Genomic DNA, 22,447 nt, shown 5'->3' with positions numbered 1-22,447 from the left:
GTCGGGCAGGAAATAACTAAAAGTAAAGCTGGCCAATTCTGCAAGCGAAATGTTCGAGTGGGTGCTTGTGTGAGGCGATCGAGGCGTAGCCAAAACCAAAAAAAAAAACAATGAATTCATTTTCAACTTAATTAAAATATCATAAAATATTATTATTTATACACAATAAAATATTTTCAATACCCAAGTACGGCAGAAGTTCTACACAGCTTCGCTGATGATAGAGCAGAAAAATATTAAGTGTTCTCTAAGCCAGATGGAATGTCCAGCTGAGTACATTTATATGTATGTAGGTATGCATGCGGCTACATACAAATTGGCATATACGAGTATGTAACTTTACACGCATACTTGCTTGAATGTAGGCAACCCTACAAGTTTTCATATCTTGTTTACAATCTCATCAAAGGTCCTTGCACTTGCAACTATGTAACTATTGAAGAACTTACTTGTAGCCCTAGTTGCTGGCGTTGCACTCGCTTGCGCTTTGTTGGCGTAAACTGGTTGAAGAAACTAGTTTTACGGATTTTGTTGCATGAGATTTCCCACTAAATCAAGTGGCTAAGTAGCTGATAGTGCGATGAATTCCTGGTGTCTTCACATGGCACATGGAAATTAAAAATGAAGAAAAACGTTCAACCGTATTGACACAAGATTTATTTGCTTGCGATATCCATTCAAGGATACTGATTTGTAGGTTAATACACTTTTCTCTTACAGCCACCCGAGTGTGGGCTGGTGATACTCGTAATGAATGATGAATTTAATGCTGATTGTTTATGTACACGGAGTAGCAGCACTTGACTTAAAAGGTGGAAGGCATAAGCCTTCTTGTATGCACTCGTTCAGTGTGATTGCTATTCAAGAGAAGGTTCAGGTGTGGCAATCCCCACCGGTATGAAAATCGTAAATGGAGAGGAAATTATATGCCCAGGCGGTCCCCGAAGATGAGTGGGTTTGTGTGTGATCACTACACAGTTGACCTCTCGACAGGCAGTAACAAACCTACAAGTTTCTTGAGTGCCATGAAAGAGTTTCTTGCGAAAATCATCTGACATTCTGATATTCAGAGATGGCACAAGATCTTCCCATGTAATATCATGGTGTACACCCCAATGTAGCTCGGTCAGGCACTTAACACAATTATGTACAGGGTGCGTACGGTATTTGGGGGCAACTTGAGAGTAAAACTTACTAACTTTTATTTTGAACAAAGATTGAATGAAACTTCTCAAATTTTTTACACAACTTTTTTAACATAACACTAACAACATTAACAAAAATTTTTCAATAAAATTTCCATTAGCTGCAATAGCCTCTACCAGTCGGGGCCGGAAACGATTGCATGACCGCATCAAATGCTCCTTAGTAATATTGACCATAACGGTATTAATTCCAGCCTCCAGAGAAGAAATGGTTTATTGGTTTCATGCTCATCTACGCCCCATACGTAGTAATCCAAGAGATTAAGTTCTGGAGAATTAGGCGGCTATAAGTTCGTGTTATATAGCCATGGAAATTTTCAACCATCAAATATTGTGTTGCCATCACTTTGTGTGAAGGAGCAGAGTCTTGTTGAAAGATGAATGGTCTGCCACCGTTACACCATCAATTCAGGGTTTCTCTTGTATCAAAACTAATTACCTACAATATCTCGTTAAAGAAGTCACGAAAAAAGTCTGCAATAGGCAGACCAAAAAACCAAAGTCGTGGTTGTTTCAAACAATTATCAAAAAATCCCTAATTTAAAGATTCATGTAAAATATATGACAGTCTGATCCAAAGAGTAACGCCATTTAACAACTTAGGACGTTGGCTTAGCGAAACTTGGGCAAAAGGCACAGAAATTTGCTGTCGGATTGAAGCAGGGAGGGAAGCTTTCTTCGATTAAAGGAAAGTTCTTTCCAGTAAAAGCTTGAACATCAAATTACGTCTTCGAAATCTTAATTGTTATGTTTGGCATGTTTTGCTGTAGGGTGTGGAAGCATGGACAATAAAGGTAACGAGTATGAACAAATTAGAAGTGTTTGAGATATGGTGCTATCAATAAAGAAGTCAGTAACAAAGAAGTCTGAACGAAACTTAGAAAAGCTGTAACTAACGATAAAGCGCCGCAAAGCCGCATATTTCGGTCAGGTGTGGTCCATATATAAGAGTTGTTGCAACTGATTGTCCAAAGTAAAATCGAAGGCAAAAGAAGAATTGTAAGGAAGCAAATGTCTTAACTACCAAAGAGAGTGAATAGGATTAAGGACCATTAGGCAGTTGAGTGAAGTAGCACCAAGCAGAGACAATTACCATACCATAATATAATATTAAACATTTTATATATTTATTGGCGCGTACACCCTTTCTGGGCCATACAAGTTCGGCCAAGCTCCTCCTTCTATTTGTGGCGAGCGTCTTGATGTTGTTCCACAGATGGAGTGACCTACAGTTTTAAGTCGATTTCAAATGGCAAACATTTTTTATAAGTTTCTTTTTGTATGGCCTGCCGAGGGGCGACGGCTATTGGATAATTCTTTCTTGGAAAATTCTATTCTAATATTCTATTGGAAAATTCTTGGTGTTTCACCGAGATTCGAACCTACGTTCTCTCTGAATTTCGAAGGGTACTCAGGCACCAACCCATTCGGCTACGGCGGCCGCCGATGGGAACATAACTATCTATTATATCTACGGTTGTTCTTTTGGTCGTGGCGAACATTTTTTTCATGTCTTCTGCGCATTACTTAGGATTTATCACGGCGATCTTCATAGACAACTCGATGGATAAGGCCCACAAATACATTAAGCTCGCACGCAAGGACCCTTTTTGATATGGAAGGGACATTGGTTATAGTCAACTAAGCTCGAAAGAGCATCAGTATCCCATTACTTAACGAACTACTCAGCGTCTACATCAGCATAGCACCAGTATACCAACTAAGGAGTGAGGGCTTGCATCAGTTTTATACGAAATAATGAACTAAGAATCTATTAAGCACAACACGAGAAAATGTCTAATCCAATTTGTGGCGAAAATCACTAGTTTTGGACGAGTAGGGGTGGTAGTGAATTATAAATTAAAAGTAAATTAATCAAAGAATCTTTAAACAAATAGTTTATTATGAGTTAAAATATCAACAAAATGTTTTCTTATCTTTAAGTTTGTTGTTTGGTTGAATAGATTTTATTTTTAAAAATTTATTCATTGAAGTTTGTTTTGATTAAAATGAAAAAAAAAATATTCATTTATTTACTTATGTAACAGAGAGCTACATTATAAATAAGTGATTATTTTATGGGGTTAGAGGCCCGAAAAAATGATGATTCTGAATAATTGTTTTTTGCTAGTCCCTTGCTTTATTTTACAAAAATAAAAACATAGCATTAATACATCATGTTTTGACTTGACTTTAGGGGAATTAAAAAAAAAAAAATTATAATAATTGTAAGAGTTATCGCTGTTTGTGTGGAGCCCGTTTCTCCAGAAGTTCCTTGCGGTGATCATCACAAGTCTTTGGAGATTTATATAAAGTTAATCGAACAAGAGAAATTGGTTTTATTATTAGATAATTTTGTACCTGATCGAAACTTTTTTTCAAAATTAACAATATGGCGGCCTCAGATTTTCCAGATTTTCGAGAAAAAAACCGAAAATTAATTTAAAAAAAATCCTTGGATCGGGAACGAGTTTTTTATGTTTTTTAAAAGCAGTATACATTTTATTGAAATCTACCAAGCCGTTTTTAAGTTACACTGATCACCAGTTCAAAAAACATAGTTTTAAGAAAAACGCATTTAAAGTTTTGCTATCGAGCTCCGGAGCAGCCGAGCGCCCTTTGTTAATTGTTGAATAACTTAAAAAGTATTTGTCGGATTCACTTAAAATTTTCACACAATATTTTTAAGATATTATACCTTAAGAAAATGCAAAAAAACAAATTCAATTTTTTTAAAACTCTGGCTGCCCCTAACCCCTTATTAGAGAAACGCTGGCTACCAGCGCCGGTGTTGTAGCGTCAGTCAAGCTGCTCTAAGAGCCCCTACTAACCCACGCTACTCTACGAAATTATTCGGTGAATGTAAGACAAAACTGAACAGTTTTGCAAAACACAAGAAAGTTTGTCTTTTTTGGGTACCAGGGAACGAGTTGGCTGATAAATTGGCAAATGAAGGCTCTGCAAGAATACCACTAGATCCTGAACCCTTTCCACTTGTCAATTCTGCAACGATTCAATTGTGGATTAACGACTTAATGAGGACTGCCCATAAAATACATTGGTCTGAATGGGACTCCTTCAGAGTAGCCAAATGCTTTGTGAAAGAACCAACCAGGAAACTAGCGATCTTTCTCCTAAAACTTAGTAGGAAGAACTTGAGAGTGCTGGTAGGTGCAATAACAGAGCACAACGTCTGCATATGGTTACATAGGAATCATTGGCCATCCAATATGCCATATAGAATGAGGGTAGCTTTAGCTGTCCGGCATTTTCTAAAATCACACTTAGGCTGTTGGGCTGCGATGTACTGGATATGGATAAAGTTCATACTCTTCCTCTTCCGCATCTCTTAAGATTCATCAACGAATTCACTCTTCGCGGAAGAGTGCCCTCAAACTAATCTCTTGACGTTATCATCCATATTGTATCTATCCTGTCTCTTTATTATTTTCACTTGAAGCTATCCGGGTGCAGTACAAGGTTTATTTTATTGCATGAACTACAATTTTATAAAACAGTAATATAAAAGATTTAACACAAAAAACTTCGTGAACATTGCAAAAATAATCATTTTATGCAAACTACTGATGCTGGCTGTATGTGGGTAAATATGTTGAAATTTCAATAGATATTTACGATTGTTCTACGAATTGTGAGATCCGCTATTGATTAATCAGCAGTTTACGTGCATTCATTCATGAAATGAAACTCCTGGTATTCCCCATTAGCACAAAAAACTGGGAAACGTAATTCGCACCAGTTCCACAAACGCTAAAAGATACTCAAATAAGATGCATATGCGCAAAGATAGGTATTAGAGATGAAAACCCCGGATCTCATAATATCGAGATCCCGATATTTCGGGATTTCGATATGTTTTTTGTACGGCGAGTCCTGATATTAGCGTATACTAATCGCGGGATTCAAAAAATTTAAAGAATTGAAAACTTCTTTATTATAAAACTTTATTACAATTAAAGCTTTTTACTTTCCAAGAAACCTGGTTTAATTGATGTTTAAAATATAGTGTAAATTTATTTGAATTAATAATTGCATCATTAAAATCAGAGTTGCTTCAGCCTACCGCGCTATCTCAGGCGCAGCAGTTTTTGTGAACAGCGGGGAGATAACTCTCAACTGCATGGCCCGAGAACGAGTGGATGCGTGGGACTCTAGGAAAAACACGCCACCACGAATGCAGAGGAACGGAGATACCAAACCATGCAGCGGTGGCAAAGCCGGTGGGACACTGAATCGAGGGGCAGATGGACGGCGAAGCTCATTCCTACAATAGGTAAATGGGTGCAAAGGAATTTCGGGGCTATTTCATGATTCAGTTCCTCTCGGGCCACGGATACTTCCGGAAATATCTATAACGCATGGGTAAGGTAAGTGATCCCAGATGGGGTACGAAGCACCGAACGATGACGCCGAACGCACGTTCCTTAATTGCGACAGATGGCACGATTGCTTGGAAAGAGATGCTCTGAGGGAGCAGATGGCTAAATCGCGCCGACCAATGTGCTTGAACGCTAGGATAACAAGAATACGGTTAAAAGATACGTTGAAGGCGTATTATGGAGAAAAAAGATAGACCTCGATGCAGTACAACAAAGTGAAGCCTCACAGGCAGAGATACAAGAAGACGAGCCCATAGCATGAAGCTGGCTATAAGCATGGTGGACCCAGAGCGGGGTGAATAGAACTGGTTCATTTTATGGACGTCGTCCTGGGCCCTCCCGAAGTAATGCAGAAAGTAGTTCAGGGAAGGTAGTCTCCCAAGAAGAAGAGGAGGGTTTGTTTTAGCGGCCACACCACACGACGCAGTAGACGACAGTCGCTGTAAGTGCGAATACATTTGGAAGCATGCCTCACCAAAAACCAAAAAAAAAACTGCATCATTAATATTATATTTACCAACAATTAAACTCATTTAGTCGAACTGAGTAAGCGGCGCATCATAGAATCCCGAAATTACTTTGAAATCCCGTGCACTCGGAATTACTTTAAAAATATTCTGAAATCCCGGGATCAATATTTGCTGCAAATTTTACGAATATTGGCATACCTAGCTGGTGTGTTGTTGTTGCTGTTGTTGTTACTGTTGTGTACTCGTACATATCTATCGTATATTTGAAAAGTTTGCTGCCAATATTTACTGAAATGCCGCAAGTAACAAGAAGAATTCCTATGCGACATCTGAGACTGTAGGGACAACAACAATGTACTCGTATATATGTATGAAAACTTGCAGCTAGACTAGACGTAGATCAAATAGCCAATGTTGACAAAAGTGCGCTTCCTCCACTGCCAAGCGAGCACAGGTTTAGGTTGAGAAATTTGGCGTCGCAGTGTGAAATTCTTATTTAAAAATCACGCCTATGAATTGCACAGGCATTCTAAAGCCAGCCATAGCTAAAATCTCGCTTATTGTTGTTATACTTTAATACTTTGTATGCTTGAATATTTACCAAAGCTTAGTTGAAATATTTTTGGCGCGATATTTTTCAATGCGCGCAGGCGATCGGTCAATTAGCACGGAACGTCGCATTGGCGTGGGAATCGCATAAATTGTTGAAGCGTTGTTTTTTTTTCATTCTACACACTTTTGTTTTCTGGGTGTCGTTGGACTAATATTGGGGATTCTCAACACAAAAAATAAGAGCAAAATACAATAAAAAAATTTAGCAATGCGGCTGAATTCCTTCATAAACAGTCCGGCATACCTCGGGCGTGCCACACACCTTAATGAAATTCTGCTAGGCAACTACGTCTGTGAGCGTCCGCGATTAGTTTCTTGCGCTGTCCTGTATTGCAGTTATCCACATAGGCATATGCACTGCACATACACACGTACAAGTGCACATACATATTTATTTATGGGTTTATTAAAAATATCATAATTTATTACATAGTCTTCCTATGTGGTTAGTGGCATGCAACAATGCATAAGTAGTCGCTGTGGGGCTTACTGGATTTCAGTTTGTGTCAATTTCGTGTGGACTAGTTGATATTGTGGCGTTTGCGCTTAGTTTTTCTTTTTTTGCAATTTTAGCGCGCAGCCTCCACGCAGCATTCATGCAGAGTCTACATGAACGGTAGCAGCAGCAGCAGCAGGAACTTCATAAGCCACTACTACCTGATCATCGCCATCATTATGTGCGTCGTTATGTATAATCCATGCTCTAAGAATTATTTGTTGCAACTGCCGTTTTCCCTATCCATATGCATGCACACATGCCCACATTTAAGTCGTTGTACATACGCGAATAAGTACCTAAGTGCTGCATCTATCGGTCCTATCTGCCGACTTCTCCTTCTCATCGACGAACGCAGAACATGAATTGCGGCATCCTCTGCAGCAACCATTCGACGTGTTCCCTGCTTGCTGGCTAGTTGGCTGCCACACCATACGTTGCGACTTTATTTAATTTTTCTTCATCTCCATTTTATGTACCCCAATGTGTGCGCGTGTGTGTGTGTGTTGGTGTGCCAGCAACTTCACTTTTGCGCTCTCACCTCCTTTGCCTCTTGCACAGTGCCAATTTTATTATTATGATCGTCGTTTTGTCCGTTACGAATTCACTCTGTGGCTCTGGGGATGCTGCACTAAACTGCTTCCATGCGTCTGCCTCTTTTGCCATTGCCGCCTCTGCTGTGCTATTGCTTCCATTGCTGTGGTTGTAGCAGCCCATTGGAGGATGCAGTTGCGCAGCCGTTTGAGTTCTTGTGTGTGTGTGTGTGTGCAGCTCTTAGTTAGAGTTCCTTTTCTAGCATCGCTTGGATTTGTATGCTGTCGGTGCTGACTTGCAAACTCTCCATAGAAGGCAGTTGTTTGGAGAGTTGCGCTGCGGCAAAGTTTCTTGAACCTTAGATTGTGACATGCGATGCGCGCAAATGTTGCAATTTTGCCCCCAACGGCTGGAAGAAAAGTCGTGCATGCTATTACTACTAAATATCTGAAAAGTTTGCGATTGCGCCATTGCAGCACCACTACTTGTACGCTGTTTTGTATCCACTTGGATACGTCGATGCACATCTGTTGCAAGCAACACTGCATCGCTTTTGTAATTTAATGCAATTCAGTTTATTTCTAGCTTCTTTGAAATTAGCCTACGCGTTGCAAACGAAAATACTTACCCAAGCTTTAATGGTAGATCGGTGTGTGGGTTATAATGAAAGCAGATTTAGATGAATTATAAAAAATTAACTGCGCCGTTGATGTGAACGTGGGATGCATCGATGTGCAATGGTACTGACCCGTAAGCAATTAGAGCTACTTTACAATACTCAAATCCATCTGAAGGTTAAAAGTTTTGAAGCTTCGATCAAGCTTCTTCGGCAAGAGGACCTCGGCAGTTTCTGTTTACAATATCCAAATCCATCTGGGGCATGACCATTTGAGGGCTACAAGTTTTGAGGTTTCGGTAGAGCTACTCAAAATCCACTTTTCCGGTGAGAGAATCTCGGCAGCTTATTTTTACAGTATCCGAGTCCATCTGTGGACCTGAGTGACGGCGAAAAGTTTTGAAGCTTCGGCGGACCTACCCAAACTCCACTTTTTCAATAAGAAGACTTTGGCAGCTTATGTTTACACTACCCAAATCCACCCGGGGCCAGTAACGGCTAAAACTTTTGAAGTTTTCGTAAAGCTACTCAAACTCAAATTTTTTTTAAGAAGATCTCGGCAGCTTATGTTTAGGTAGGTAGGTTAGATGGCAAGAGTACCACGGGTACACTACAAGTAGCACTGGAGTGCAGTTTTGGGCCTCACTATTTGCGAAAGATTGCTAAACTTAAAGTATGAAAAACCATCTACAGACATCCAGTAGTTCAACACAGTGGAGAACAAAGAAGAGATCTAGGCGGGAGAACTACCTCAGGTACGCTAAGGAACCTCAAGCGCTTAGCTGCCAAACCCGGACATTTGCAAAGAAAATGTTTAACTGTCTTTTTCGCTGCAGAATACCCACAGCTTTTGCAATGGGAATTGTACGGAAGTCCAAGCTTCTCCGCATGAGTTTCGATCACCCAGTGACCGGTGACCATCGCTATGAGTTTGCAAATTGGCAGGGGGATCTCTATCACTTTAAACGTCCTGCTTCTGTCGTACTGAGGCTAAAATGGCTTTGAGATAGCACACGATAAGATAGAGCTCTTTCCATCTTGAGCTTTTTTAAGAAAGAAATTGTGCAGTTTCACTTTAACAACGGTCAAGGGTACACATTTGTCTGAGAGGGTGACAAAAGAAACCGGTTCTGTCGAACCCTTCCTGGCAAGGTCATCGACAATTTCACTTCTCTCTATTTTCCAAAGCCCTGAAACCCATATAACAGAAATGAGAAAAGATAAATATTTCCATCTTGTGTTTACGGTACCCAAATCTCTTTGACGAAATTAGTGACGGCTAAAAGCTCTGAAGTTTTATTGGAGCTACTCTAACTCCACTTTTTCAGTAAGAAGGCTTTGGCTGCTTAGGTTAACAATCCCTAAATCTAATTGAGGTCATGAATGGCGGCTAAAGGTTTGTCCACTTTTTCGGTAAGAATACCCTAGAATGTACTCCGTCAACTTATGCGCAGTAGGAGGTTCAGATGCAAACGGCCATTTACCTTGGGTTAAGAAACATTCGCTATAAAATTGTCCTGAATAAATAAAACTCCTCTCGCGTGCTTTCAGACTCGTCAGCTAGAATTGTACCAATAATCCTAGGATGAAACTTCTTTTTCTGCTTTCAATAATCCTCTGTGGTAATATATTATAAATTTGTTCATGTCAACTTGCTCTTTGTGAAAGAGTTTATGGCGAAAAAGGCCATCCAGCTTTACAACACATGCCTCGTTGTTGTCCTCTAAAACTTTTTCTTATTTCTTTAGCTGAAGTTGCGCCTCAAGGGAAAGATTGACTTCGGATGATTGTTGAGAGTGTTTCCAAACGTGGGATCAATGTTTGACGTTGTACTTTGTGTAGACGTAAATGGATTAAAATCCTGGATGATGTTAAGGTACCGTTTGATAATCGTGATTTAACTCTCTTCTGCCTCTTATACTTTTCTAAAGCTTTTTGGCTCTGTCAACCAAACTTTCTTCTTATGGAAGCTAAGGCACTTTCAAGGATCTTCCGACAGCTTCACAAAACTTTTAGCTAGCTACCTTCAGGGTGCGGTTCCGGCAGCCAAAGTAGAGGTGGCTTCATTGCGGTTCAAAGCAACAATAGCGGGCGCCCCTCAGGGTTAGGTTCTTGATTCTCAATGGGTTGATTTTATATACATAAGTTTAATTTTCAATATAATATGTCATGGACATTAATATGCTGATGATACTCGTATTCAGTTATAACTTTCCAACACTTTTTTAACACAGCATGGGTTTCATCCAGGTAGTTCTACTTGCCACTTTGCCCAAATTTATATTAAATGCAATTGAGGTTGGGTTGCAGGTAAATGTTTCCTATACCGATTTCGTTAAGGCTTTTGATAGCAAAGGCCACGACTTACTGCGGGGAAAGTTAGAAAGGCTTGGAATGCACTCTTTTGCTCTTGACTGGCTTAAATTGCAACTGAAGAATAGAAAGCTGATTGTTAAAATTGGCAAGAGTAACTCTCTTCGTAGTAGTTTTAAATTTTGGCGAGTGTTTCCTCTACGCCGACAATCTAAAGCTATGCTATCTATCCTCTAAGAAGTTTTGACGATTGCGTGAATTTGCAGGAATATATCAATCTCCTAATTTCGTGGTGTACTAAAAATGGGTTATCACTAAACTTTGGTAAATATATATTAACATCTTAACGGTTTCTTGTTTCATCTGCCACATTGTGTTCAATTACAGGTATGCTGGCTTTAACCGCGTTAAAACGATTAGAGATTTAGGAGTTTATGTCGACTCAAACTTGAGGTTTGTCTCTTCGTTAGCTCCAAATAACCGATAAGGATCTGGAAACGATTGCATGCCCATTTCAAACGGATTAAATGTTTCTTATTCATATTGACAATAACGCGTGTCGTTGCAGCCTTTAGAGAAAAAATGGTGTTGGGGATAATGCTTATTGGTTTCATACTCAACTGCGCTTCATATGTAGTAATCCAGGGGATTAAGTTTTGAGGAGTTAGGCGGTCATAGTGCGGTCAGCAGTGTCTTCCAGGCGGAAGTACTAGCAATTGGGGAAGCCTGTAGTCTACTAATCGCAGATTTCTCTTTTAAGGGCAATATCGATATTCTTTCGGATTGCCAAGCTGCAATCCAGGCGCTGGGCGCGACTATAACAACCTCTAAAGTGGTGGAGCAAAGTAGGAATAGCCTCACCAACTTGAGTGAAAACCATAAAGTAACCTTAATTTGGGTCCCGGAACACCGGAACATAGAAGGTAACGAAAAAGCTTATGAACTGGCAAGAGGGGGATCTGCCATGAATAGCGATCTTGCAGTACCAGTATTCACTCCATTAGGTGCGGTCAAGAATGCAATTTCCCTAAAATACCTCTGAATCGTGGATTGTAGATAGAGAGACCAGACGAAATGCAAAATCAGCAGAACGTTATGGTCCACCTACAATCTCAAGCAATCGTTGACATTGATAAACATGAAACGACGGGACGCCTGTAGACTCACGGCAGTCATAACTGGCTTCTGGTCTATCGGATAACAAGCCGCCAAAATGGGCATCCCTCACAACACATACAGTCATAGTTGTAAACAACCGGAGAAAAAAGAAACAATCTTCCATTTCCTCTGTGAATGCCCTGCCCTATGGAATGACAGAATGTTAACCCTAGGCAAACCGCTGTTCGAGAGTCTCGAGCTTAGACGTCAACAGCCTAATAAGGTTCCTAAACCGCATAGACTGGAAATAGTCATGCTGTAAATAACTGTTAAACAAGTTGGTAACGAGGAGGTGGCAACAAACTGGTGCGGAAGCGCTAGTTGGATTCTGGATGAATCACCACTCTAACCAACCAACCAACCAAGTGTTCCCCAAGGTAGTGTCCTACGTCCGCCATTATTTATCCTCTTCATTAATAATATTTCTTCCTGTTTTCCATTGTGTAATTTTCTTCTATACGTGGATGATTTAAAAATCTATTATGAAATTAAATGTGCAGAAGATTCATCCATTCTCCAGTGTGAGTTGTTCTTCACCATTAATAAAAGTCACTATACTTCTTATGCGAAAGTTTTCAGTATTGCTGGAACATCTTAGTGCTTCGCAAATTCGCCGCTGAAGATGATTAGTGAAGTAAAAGACCTCGATGTTTATTTTGACTCCGAGCTCAACTTCAGTACCCACATAAACTTTATTCTTTCTAAATCGTTCGGGAAGTTAGCCTTTATTCGTCGAAATATATATAATAAATACATTTCATCATGGAACGCTACACACTTGAGCAACGATTGCAAATCGTGCAAATTTTTTATGAAAATAATCGTTCTGTTGCTGCTACTTTAAGAGCATTACGGCCATTTTACGGTCCATTTAAAAAACCGTCCCGTTTTGGGGTTATGTGAAGTTATTGGTCTACAGTAACAAGCCGGCGACGATTTGTGAGCTCAGAGCCAATATTGAACGCGAAATTGCTGGAATTTCGGCCGATTTATGCAAAAGAGTGAAAAGAAAATTGGGTTCAACGATTGGACTTCGTAAAACGTGCACGCGGTGGTCATGCAAAAGAAATCTATATTAATTTCATACTTAAATGTATATGTTCAAACTCGATAATAAAAAAAAATTAGTTAAAAAAGTGAAACCGTTTGTGTTTTATTCAAAAAAGTTCAATAGTTGAAGCGCTCTTACTGTAAAACCCTACAGTTCATCGTTTGCTGATCCCTATACTCTCAAACTGTTGTACTCGTCCTTAGTTCGGTCCAGGTTAGAATACACGGTATTTTTTGGGAGACCGGTCCATGTCTATATTAATAGATAATATATATATCTGTTCAGAGAGCTTCTGTCTACTAACAAATCTACTGTCTTTGGAGTCTAGGTGTGTTCTGTTGTCGATGTTTTTTGTGCGGGCTCAATAGATTGCCCGTATTTGCTCAATAAAATAATTTTAATGCTAGCTTACAATTTTTCCGTAGTAATGGACTGTTTTTTGTGGGTACTGCTAAAGCTGTTTATGGAATGAATGCTCCTTTTAGAAGGACGCTAGTTCAATTTAATGCTTATTCTTCTTCCTTAGCCTTTGATTTCTCTTACTCTAAGTTTATAAGCCTGTTGTCATAAGGTCTTAATTTGTATCTACCTATGTAATAGTCTGTAAGTCTCTTGTTTGTTGATTAAATAAAAAAATAAATGAAATAAATCATTCCAGGGTTTCACTACTGTCTCTAGAACCTCGATATATACAGCAGAATTCACTTGAAATCCTTGAGTAAGAAAGCGGTGGCATGACTAGTCCTTTGTTGCTCACAACACCTAAACCTATAGCAGTAGCTGGAAATTTCAAATACATGACAACAGGAACCTTTGTAGGATTTGAACAGAGTCATCTGTCATTTTGGTCATTTCTGCGGTTGGTCTTTGGTCTTGGCCAACATTTTTGATCGTCAGAAAAAAACCACAACATCTCAGGCTCTTCGGGATGTTTAAATGTCTGTTCTGACAGATCTGTTTTGTTCTGTTAGGCATTAATGAATAAATAAATAAATAAATAAATACGTAAATAAAGAAACAAACAAATAAAAATAAATAAATAAAAAATAAAAATATGCTTCATTTCCCTCTGCTCGCCTTAGGGACTCTTCTCTTTGTCGATTGTTAACAAAATAGGTTTGCTTTATTCACAAGCGGCTACGCGGTTGGCGGTTAATACGAGCATAGTACGGTCCCGCGAACCTTTGACCTGGGAGAAAATTTGCATGGGAAAAATGTGCCGTTAGCCTTTGCTAAAAGTCCTTGAGAATTCCCAAAGCGATTAAGGATTGTCTCTATCTGTTGAAAATTACATTCTGAAATTTTGAGTAGGGACGAAGAACAAAACCGAATGGAAATATAATATATTAAAAAAAAGTAAATATACCCAAAGAAGTGCAGTAAAATTTAAATAATACTAATTGCCAGAAAGGTATATGTATTTCATATACTCACATAAGTACATACATACACACTTACATATAGACATTTTGCGAACGGTAGGCGTAAAGCTCACTCAATCAGGCTTCGGTAATCTGTGCAAATTGCTACCCATTCAACAAATACGCGATGGCAGAACACTTCATCCGGTTGAGTATTTACATACGCACATAATAAATTTTGATTGACGTATCTTAGAGGAAGTACATATTTTAAGTACTCCAAATAATCAGTTAATCACATGGGAAAATGTTTGCCATTTGATAATGAAATGAATTATTAATTCATATGCAAGTATATCCGCATGGAGTGGCAAATGCGGCATCTTTTTAGCAACAATGTTGCGCAAAAATCCAGATTTGTGTACACTTTAAGTTCGATTAATTTCGATCACTTTGACTTTTGTGGTTATCGCGAAAACCACAACAAAGAATGCGGGTACGTATAGCGGCTCGGGAATGCCATCTTAAAGGGGGACACAACTAAAGTATGTTGAGAGGAGGAAGTTTGCCACTCTAATACAATAACCGGCTGAATTTGAGAAATTGTTTCATTTTTGCACTCGAGCTTTTTATTAGTCTTATGCTGCTCCCAAGATTAGTTTATTAACCGATGAACAAAGAGAGTTTGAGAAATTTATTGCAGAAGGTGTCAGGTTGACATTCATATTTCTTTCGAATCTGGATTTCTAGTTTAGGTAGTTGAAATGGTTTAAGTATCAGTCTAGCATTCTACAAGTAGCACTAAAGAAACGATTTGATCCCATTCTGAGACCCCCAACAGGCAGATATCTACAGCCGCCAGCCAGAGCTGTTGATACCACCCGGACATTTACAAAGAAAGTGCTCAACAGTTTCCTTCTCTGAAAGATCCCTACAGCTTCTGACCGGTAAACACATCCACGGGTTTGGCTATTGAATGATGAGGAAATCCCAGGACTTTAAGAGCCCTGAGGCTATTGTTTTTTGTTTTGTTTCCCTTGTTCACTCTTTTCGGGAGCATAGGACCTCGACAAAACTCTGTCATAGTACACGGTTCTGTGCTGTTGTTTCTCCAAATGTTTTTACGTCGACCGCGACCTCTGCTCCCTTGCGGGTTTCAGTTCAGTACCATTCTCGTGATGCCATCTGGTGGTTTTCTCAATGTGTGACATATCCATCGCCACTTTCTGCGTTTGATTTGCCTAAGTTTGATGCACCTATTGTACTGGGGCCAGATGATTTTTGAAATAGCACACGCAGAAATGGAGCTTCCTCTTTTCTACGCTTTCCTTAGAAATAAGTTGTGCAATTCCTCTTTAACAAAATTTAGGGGGTGCCGATAACCGGGCCTCTAAAACCAATTCAGTCGACCTCTTCCTGTCAAGCTCATCAGCAATTTTATTTCCCTCTAAGCTTCTATCTCCTGGAGCCCAGATCAGATAAATGTTACCTGCACACCCAAGAGATTTGGTCTCCTCCTTACAGAAGTTGACCAGTTTGTATCTGCACCATGACATCCTCAGAGCCTTGATCGCGGCTTGAATGTTAATATATCCCTCGCTTTCACGTTCACTAAGCATTTTGAATGCCTGCAGGATCGCAAAGAGTTCGGTCTGAGATATACGAGGTGTGTTCAAAAAGAATCAGAATTTTGACTTTTCGCAGGTTACGTATATTCGAATTTCTCTTTTTTTTTCGATATGTTGGTACTGATGTCTCTCACTCATTTCGAGTTCGGCCATTTTGAATGTTCAGTTCATTGTTGACAGCTGCTTTGCTTACACGTGTTTCGGCTCGTCTTCGATTTTTAGCAATTCAAAAAGAGGGATCAAAGAGCCTGTATAAATTTTTGTGTGAAAAACGAAATTAAGTGCGCGGGTACATTCCGAATGTTGACTGTGTCATACGGAGAAGCTACTTTGGACCAAAGCAACGTTTATCGGTGGTACAAAATGTTCTCAGAAGGCCGAGAAGATATGAACGACGAAAAGCGTCGCCGAAAGCCAGACGTCCGAGCACTTCAACAACAGACAAAAAAATTGATGAAGTGAAGAAAAAGGTATTAACCAATCGTCGAATCACCATTTGAGAAGTTGCTGAGGACCTAGACATATCGATTTGCTCGTGCCGTTTGATTTTTTTTAATGAGACGCACAATTCGTGCCAAAACTGCTCAATTTTGACTAAAAGCAGCATCGTATGAACATTCCTAATGAGATGTTGGACTCTCTTCGCGACGACCCAAATTTGCTCCAGAGGGTCATAACTGGTGACGAATCGTGGGCTTATGGTTATGACGGGGACACCAAAGCTCAATCATCTCAAAGGAAGCTGCCGCTCGAACCAAGACCGAAAAAAGCGCGCCAAGTTCGGTCGAATGTAAAAGTTTTGCTTACCGTTTTCTTCGATTGCAGGGCCGTTGTGCATCATAAGTTCTTGCCACATCCTGATAACGGCCCCGTTAACACATTGTCACACATCTTGTGCACGACTTTTTGGTCAAAAACAACACTCTAATAATGCCACAGACACTGTATCCCCAGATCTGGCCCCCTGGGACTTTCTCTTGTTCCCGAAACTGAAGAGGCCCATTAAAGGACGACGCTACGCTACGATTGACGAGATAAAGAAGGCATCGAAGAAAGAGCTGAACAAGATAAAAAAATGATTTTTTTAAGTGCTTCGAAGATTGGAAAAACGTTGGCACAAGTGCATAATATCTCGTGGGGATTACTTTGAAGCGGACAAAATAGATATTAATGAATAAATAAATAATTTTTGAAAAAACACAAAATTTGCGATACTTTTTGAACACAGCTCATATACATACATTTAGTAGTGATTAGGGCAAGCACACCCAGAAGCAGACTCAAAAGATTTTAAGAGGTGCGCTCTTTAAAGGACGGTTATTCGGCTCTGAGCGAACTTGTTAGAGTCAGCTGATGAGCTGACTTCACTTGGGATGTGTTTACAAAAAACTGAGGTTGTTTTGGTGGTATACGAAAAAAAACAACCAATGACACTTCGTTGCCATCTGAACAACAGCTGAGTGGACGAGTGTGTGAATATATGTGAAATGATCGTGTAGAATTCGGCTGTCGAATCTCCCAACTGACGTGACGGCTGAAGTTCCCCTCACAATTTTCTTTTTCTTGGGGCAAACGCCTATGTACAGGGTGGGTCAAATAAGACCTACTAATGTCCATACTAAGGTCCATAGTTTGCCTAGCAGTATGCGCAGTTGCTCCATCTTGTTGAAACTACAAATTAGGATACTGCTCCGCCATTGGCCGCAAAAAGTTTTCAATCAATGTTCTGTAAGAAGCTCCTGAAATCGATTCCGGCGTTTCGTCCTCATTTTCGAAGAAATATGGACCGATAACTCTAGTGGCCATAACACCGCACCAAACATTTAGATGGGTGCAACTGATGTCGGTGCGTTGCCCTTAGATTTTCAGAGCCCCACAATCTACAGTTATGTTTGTTGACATAACCATTTAAATAGAAATGCGCTTTATCCAACATCAAAACATTATTTAAAAAATCAATTTGTGTGGCTAATTGTGTAAAACGAATAGCGTATTGTAGTCGATGTTGGTGGTCTTGCGGTAAGGTTCCATAATAAATTTCCAACAATTCAATTATAACCTACAAAAAGAGAAAAAAAAGGATGTCAAAAAATAAAAAAGTTATTTGTGTTTAACATTAGTAGGTCGTATTTGGCCCACCCTGTATAATATTATTTTTATTTACCAATATTCACCATGATTGTTATGTTAAATATTTTTCGTTCGTGTTGTTTTTATATATATATATAGTTCGTATATAAGCGATATAAATTTAAGTTTTATAATCTTCCAAAAGTTAGTTCTAGAAAATTCAACGAATTAAAAAAAAAAAATTAAATATTTCTTATATTAGAATTTTTGGAGTACACAGTTTTATACCGCCTTTTTCCGAAAATAAGACATTTTCCGAAAATAAGCCCTAGTTAAAATAATGTGACAAAAGGAATTCGTTAAAAAATGAGTACAAAACGAAGGAGCCATTCCATCGAGTATAAAAACGGAATAGTGGAGGACTCCAGGGGTGTAAATCTTGTAGTATTCTGTAAAGAGAAGATGCTGGATCTACGTATGGTTCGTAAATGGAGTGCAGACTACGATTACCTGTATCAACTAGAAAGGAAATGGGGAAAAACGCAGAGTTGGATCAGGTCGGCAGCCGTTATTTTCTAAGTTAGCAGATCTGCATCTGGGAATGGATTGCAGGCAGCAGAGCAATGGCTTTGGTTGTGCGCAGGGCTTATATTCAAAAATTTTGTCCTTGAAACAGCAATTGAATTTGATATATCCACAGAAGAATTTAAAGCATCGGCACACTGGGTGGACAATTTCCTTAAACGATATGAATTGTCTCTAAGCAGATCAACAACATTGTTTAAGCTGGAAGATAATGTAATTGTTAAGCGTGCACTTGCGTTTAAGCTTTTTGTTGATGGCATCGATTTTTTGAAATACTAATTCTCCAACCTGATTGCTATGGATGAGACCGCGGTATTCCTAGGCCAAGAAGCTCAGCCGACAGTTCACCACTAGGCTGCTTTAATTCAATTTACGTTCCTTCCGGGGACTCGTCTAGATGTCAAGAAAGTACCGCCAGTTTTTCACCAAAGGTAAAAAAGACCAGATTGAACGTGTTTCAGCAATTTATGTTATTGAAAGTGAAACAGCCTAGTGCACCCAAGCAGTTATAAGAAAGTGGGTTTATTTTACGCTGCCGCCACTGTTGAGAGTCAGAATAGAGGTTTACTATTTTGGGATTCAGCCAGTACTACCACGCTAAAGACATGAAAAACTTTTTTGCTGAGAGGTGATTGATCAAATAATGATTCTGGCAGGAATGACTCCAGACACTTGGCATGCAATAAACAAGCCATTCAAGGTTCATTTGCGGAGGGCAATCATTGAGTATATTGAAAACAGAATGATGAGAAATCATCGAGGTAATTTTGTAAAACCAGGCGTAGAAGAAGTTGCGAATTGGTAAAACATTCAGGGGGCAAAATAACTGATAGTGATGATTCCAATGCACTACCAACAGGCTACTTAGGCAAGAAGTATTCATTTAACGATAGCTATATCTCAAGACATGAAAGATTCGGATCATTGATTCAACAGGAAATGAATTTGGAAGAAAATAAGAATATATAGGATGGGCCATGTAAAATTTGCTTTTGGAATCGGCTATAAAAAAAACTAATCAATATTTTTTCAAACTTTTTTTTTTATTTTGAAGATTGAATATTGTCATTTATAAATAAAACATAATCTTGTTCAAATAACTGCTACGACTGGCTTTACAGTAGGCCATTCGATCAACCCAATTTTTAAGCACATTTTCGATTGTTTGGGCTCCAATTTCATGAATGGCAACTTCGAGTTCGTGTTTTAAAGCATCAATTGACTCTGGATGGTTCTCATAGCATTTGTTCTTAACGGCTCCCCACAAAATATAGTCCAACGGGCTTAAATCACAGCTCCGAGGCGGCCAAGTGATATCGGAATTTCGGCTGATTATTCGGTTTTCAAAAACGGTAGCCAAAAGTTCGAGTGTAACTTTGGCAGTGTGACAAGTGGCACCGTCCTATTGAAACCAAATGTCGTCCATGTCATCCTCTTCAATTTTTGGAAACAACTCGTTGAGCATGTCACGGTAACGCTCACCATTTACTGTAACCGCGGCTCCTCGCTCATTTTCGAAAAAAAATGGCCCGATGATGCCGCCAGACCAAAAACCGCACTAAACAGTGACTCGTTGTGAATGCATTTGCTTCTCTACAGTAACGTGTGGATTTTCTGAGCCCCAAATTCGACAATTTTGGTTATTGACGTAGCCACCGATGTGAAAATGAGCTTCATCAGAAAAGAAGAAGAAGACTCACCACTTTGGAAATAGGTTTTCAATATTTCCCAATTTAGTTCAAGCGTATAGCGGCCCATTTCGTAAATGTCAAATCTTTAAGTAAATTATGAACAAATTTGACATGTCATTTGTGTTACCATTCTCAAAAAAATAGGTGGTTCAAAAAGCAAACGCTATATGGCCCACCCTGTATATAATTCAGAATTATATTTATGACGATGTTCCAGAAGAAGTTGACATGACTGTAATTGAATAAATTTAAATTTCTGTATTCTGCGTAAAATAAATATTAAATAAAAATATTAAAAATACATTTTTATTTTTGCGCTCCCCCTAAAATAAGCCCTAGCGCGTATTTTGCACCAAGAAAGAAAAAAAGACAGTGCCTTATTTTCGGAAAAAGATGGTAGTTCATCAATTTCGGTATGACGAGATGCAGGTATGAAACGGTTTAAGATTCCCATCGATTTTTGGTTATTTTCCGCTACAGGTCTTGCGCATTTTATCCTATCTAAAAACCATTTTAACCGCGCGTTATATGGAAGAAAGTGCATAAGTGATACAAGTGATTCCAGTTAAGTTATTACAGGTATTCTTATATTTTCATGTAATGTATTTTTATTCAAAGTTTACTCCCACGCCATCTCGCTTTCAGGGTAAGGATTAGCATATTTGTGATGTTTTTGTGTTAAATGCTTTTCCTAGTATTCCTGTATTTTTTCACACAAGTCACGTCATGTCGCGTCATGTCCAAAAATTACTTGTTATTGTTTTCCATTTATTGCTATTTATTATTTTCAATGTTTGAATAGCTGCAAGGCCTTTTTGTATTAGTAGCAAACAAACAAAAACAACTAAAGGCATGATTTTTCTAGAGCAATTTCAGGTAGCAAAAGTAAACTCTTAATATTTCATATTCATATGCCTCACAATTTTCCGCGAATATAGCGTCAGATATAGTAAATATTTTCGTAGTTTTAATTACCGCGATATGCCCAGAAAACTACTTTAAATAGACCTTGAGCTGACTTTCACATGCTACCCCTTAGGTATACCTTTATTAATAACTAAATTTATACTTTTTTCAGTTTGTACTGATTTCCCGCATGTGTAGCGAACTTTGGTCACACCCCCCTAGGATGCGTTGAAACACATCGAAAGAGTAATTTAAGGCCCATTGATGGTCAAATGAATTGAGTTTAGCGGCAACAATGAAAAAAAAACGAAAAAAAAAAATGCAAACAAAAATGTCGAAATGTAAAAAAGTCAAAAAATATCTGACGTACCTGAAAAGGTTCATCAATGAATGCCGGCAAACGCACGAAAAAATTTTAACGACATGCAAACAAAAAATAACAACATAACACCGCAACGACGCGATCATGTGTTTACCGTCACTTTGTACTTCCCCTCCCTTGTCTGGCGCGCATGCTGAAGTCGCATGAAAATAAGAGCATAAATCGAAGAAACAAACTAATAAAAAAGAGTCATGAGTATCTCGACATGCGTGGACAAAAGTAATCTTGCATCACACACCCGTGTCGCCTACAGGTACTCGTGTGTGTGAGTGTACGTATGTATGGATGTATGTACATACATATTGACGAGTATTTGCATTACCAAGAAGTGTGCATTTAGGAGGCTTCTCTTTAACCGCGAGCAGCGGCTCACGAGCTGGGGCTCAATGCACAGTGCACATGTTTGGGCGGACAGACGGCAGGCAGGCCGGCCAAATTCTTACAGGCTCAGCCGTTCATATACATACGTTAAGTACTACCTGCCGGTCGGCCAGCCGGGACTGCGAGGTGTTCAAAGGGGTGAGGTGTTGCGATCTGGTGTCTACACGCCTGCGCGTTTGCTCTCTTCGCTGCTGCCGCTTAATAAACCTAAAGCCCAAGTCTAAAAATGAAACACAGCTTTTGGAACATTCAGCCGCCCATGCGTCCGCTTAGTGTCTGTGATTGCGAAATACTTGCCATGCCATCATTCAGCAGACGTCTTGTTTTTTCGTGGATATCCCATGGAATGCTGTTGCACAACTTTTTATGCCGAAATTCTCGCACAAGAATTATAAAACTTTTATGCTTTATGCTGTGAGTGGGTAAGGATACAGGCAAATCAAGACGTGGGCAAACGAGCGTGAGGCGGCATGCGCCCTGGGCGCTGTTTGGAAGTTTTTATAGGGTTTTGAGAATTTACGACAGGTAGACGGCGATGGGGTAGAAAATGGGGTTCAAACTTTTTCAAAAGTAACTAAACGCTTCTGT

This window comes from Anastrepha ludens, chromosome 2, assembly GCF_028408465.1.
Source record: "Anastrepha ludens isolate Willacy chromosome 2, idAnaLude1.1, whole genome shotgun sequence".
Taxonomy (NCBI): Eukaryota; Metazoa; Arthropoda; class Insecta; order Diptera; family Tephritidae; genus Anastrepha; species Anastrepha ludens.
The sequence above is the reverse complement of the archived record's forward strand: the minus strand, read 5'-3'. Positions refer to the sequence as shown.